Consider the following 3,221-nt stretch of genomic DNA (forward strand, 5'->3'; position numbering starts at 1 on the left):
TCTTACACATAGTTTAATTTTGAATTACTTTCAATAAGCACACAAAAATTCATTTAACTATAAAAGTAGTGAATCAATTTCAAAATTTATGAAACTCCTACTCAACAACTTATGTAGTATACTACATATAAAAAATATATTGGTGCATATGAGATCATTATTTTTATGTGATACTTTACAATGGTGCCATGAAATGAAAAATGAAAATGAAAAGGGTTAAACAGACTGAGAAACTTACTCTATTAGATTTATAATTTATAATTCCCATAATTTCAAGTAACCTACTCTATTGGTTCTAACAATAATATTTATCTAACTTCTTACATTTTTCAACAAGTGCAATCTGGTGGTTCGAGAATCTGACGGTGGGCCTAGACTTGCTACATTGGGTTAAAGTAGTGGATAAAAAAAGCTAGTAGCACCGCAGCAGCAGCCTGTGAAAACTATGAGGCCAAATGTCAAAAATTTTGGCGACCAAAACTCCCGCTCGTGAAATCCAAATTCATCCCGCACGCACTGCCTTTATCCTTTTGTGCTCAGCTCCCCATCCACCAGTTGCTTCTCTGTCTCGCAGCTAGGCCGGCGCTTGCCGCCCCTGCCTCCTCCTCAGGGTTAACATATCCGACCGCTAACCGGTAACCACCGGGCTCCGGTTCCGATATACTGGTCCGGTTTGACTGGTTACCGGTCGGAACCGGTGGAATTCAAATTTGAATTCAAACTTCGCCGTTCAACCGGTTCCGACCGGTATACGGGCCGGTTTGTCCGGTATACCGGCCGGTTTGTACGGTATACCGGCCGGTTTGTCTGGTAACCGGTCGGTTTGACTGGTAACCGGTCAAATTCAATTTTTTTTTTGGTTTAAATTCAAATGCCCGCAAAGTATACTAAATAAATGTTTGTATAACATATTTTAGTCTAAATGAACCCTCCAACCCTCTTTTGTACTACTTTTACATTGTATTTGTATACTTTTGTATGCACGCTTTTTTTTGTTTAACTTCAAATCCCCACAAACTATACTAAATAAACGAATTTTTGAGAAAATTTGACACCATTAGATTCGTCGCACATTGAAGTATTTTTAGGAATTTTTTGGGAATTTTTCATTTTTTTGAATTTAAATTTAAATTTTGAATTTGGACCGGTTTCATACCGGACCAAACCGGAACCGGTCCGGACCGGTTTGACCGGTTACCGGTCAAACCAGTCCGGTTACCGACGGTTTGGGGAACCCTGCTCCTCCTCTAGGCGCGCAAGTAGGCTGCCGTTTGCCGGCCGCGCATCCGGCCGGAGCTCGCTGCCCCTACCTCCTCCTCCGCGCGCGCAACCCGGCCGCCGCTCGCCGGCCGCGCACCAAGCCGATGCTCGCCGCCCCCACCTCCACCCGTTCGAGGTCATCGCCTTCCGCCTCTACTCGCTCCCCGATGCCTCGGATACCACCGGCGCCGCGACCGCAGCCGCGGGCCTCTGGCGCCTCTGTTCCTCCTCGCCCATCGCTGTCGCCACTGCCACGAAGCCTCTGGGGCTAGATCCGTTCCTCAAAGAGGAGGCATCGACGGCGGTAGAGGTGCGGCTATTTTTCTTCCCCAAATCCTCTATTTTTCTTTTTTTGACAGTAATCCTCTATTTTTCCTCTGATGAAAGAAATGTGCACTATGTACATGTGCAATATGCACTCCTGTTTGTTATTGCCGTTCAAAGTTCCCTTGCTCGTTGTGTAACTTCATTGATATTAATGGCATAAACAATTTAGCATTAGTGCATAGTGTATTTAATCTGAAATTAGCTTGTTAACTTTAGGTTGTATGCTACCAATGAATACTTGAATCATGAGTGCATCTCTAATACAGAAAATGAAACTGAACTACATGATTCTGTGATGTGTGCCTTACAAATGCTAACTGAAACTGAACTATATGCATGTGTCATAGAAATGTTAACTGAACTGAACTATACACGGTAATAATGTTCACTGATAGTATGGCTCCAAGTATGCTTGCAACTAGTTTATTTCTAATGAAAGAGCAATTACTTAGCATCAGCAATGGGTCAATTCATAGTGCAGAGTAAATGATTTAGCATGCATAGGAGCCTAATAAGTAGAAGAAATAAGTTCTAGGTTAACTCCTGCATGAATCCTGATAATAACAAGTGAGACCCATGTCCCCCTTCTTTATTTACATATGTTCAACCTTTAATTAATCTCTACGTTTTCTTTGCTTCATGTCGACAAGGTGGGAGGGAGGACAACACACCCCAGCAAGCAACATCTAGGAAAAAATAGGTAAAAGTTTCACAAATGATGAACAATTGGAACTACAGGTGGAAACTTTGGGTAATTTGAAAAGTAAAGCTTAATCAGTTGAATATTGGTTGTACTCATCTAGTATCTTAACCATATTGTCTAAAGAATTTTCAAGTCTATTAGGTGTCTTATGTGGCCACTTTGATATGTTTTTGGAAGTGATGTGTTTAGGTTGAGTTGAACTGAGCGATGAAGCTACCTTTTTGCAGGAATCGTTTTGATGACCTGGACAAGGAAGTTCACTATGGTCTATAGTGAGAGGAGGCTAATTTTGAGTCCAGATAATTTTGGTAACTGATAGTGACATGTGTATTTAGATGTGTGGGTTTACTCGAGAGGATTATATTGTAGGGTAAATGAATTTGCTTATCTTGGAGATAAGCCATTTTATTTCTTATGAAAATAAGATAGTGCTTTTGATGTATGTGCTAAGATGAGTTGGAAAAACACATGGTTAATTAACTGTATGTGTGCATAATTTAAAACCGATAGATATAATTTTTTTTTGTTGGTGGTATACGTTTTCTTGGCGGTTGGCAGCCAAGAAAAGGGTTGCCAAGGAATCAACTATTTATCTTGTCGGTAGAGGGCTGCCAAGATAACCCCTTTACTTGCACTAGAGGCTGCCAAGATAATTGCTTTTCTTGGTGGTTGAGGGCTGCCAAGATAATCTTTTTACTTGGCGGTTGAGGGCTGCCAAGATAACTCCATTACTTGGCGGTTGAGGGCTGCTAGGAAAAGCTATTAGCTTGGCGGTGTAGTAAAACCACCAAGAAAGTGTTTCTTGGCAGCTGGCTGCCAAGGAAATCGAGTTTCCTTGGCTCTACTCTTGACGGATTTTGCTTGGCAGTTGGCCGCCAAGAACTATTTTCTTGGCGGTTTTAGTATATTTCTTGGCGGTTTTTGACCGCCA

General features: G+C 41.7%; 1 long non-coding RNA gene across 1 annotated transcript; it reads left to right on the forward strand.

The window, feature by feature from the left end:
* The first annotated feature begins 1,275 nt into the window (after positions 1-1,275).
* LOC120685653 lies at positions 1,276-2,806 on the forward strand. The gene is made up of 3 exons (XR_005679683.1): positions 1,276-1,570; positions 2,238-2,287; positions 2,518-2,806. It is a non-coding gene; the product is annotated as an uncharacterized LOC120685653 (long non-coding RNA).
* Positions 2,807-3,221: the final 415 nt, after the last annotated feature.

The sequence above is a fragment of the Panicum virgatum genome, chromosome 8N, assembly GCF_016808335.1.
Source record: "Panicum virgatum strain AP13 chromosome 8N, P.virgatum_v5, whole genome shotgun sequence".
In the NCBI taxonomy this organism is placed as follows: Eukaryota; Viridiplantae; Streptophyta; class Magnoliopsida; order Poales; family Poaceae; genus Panicum; species Panicum virgatum.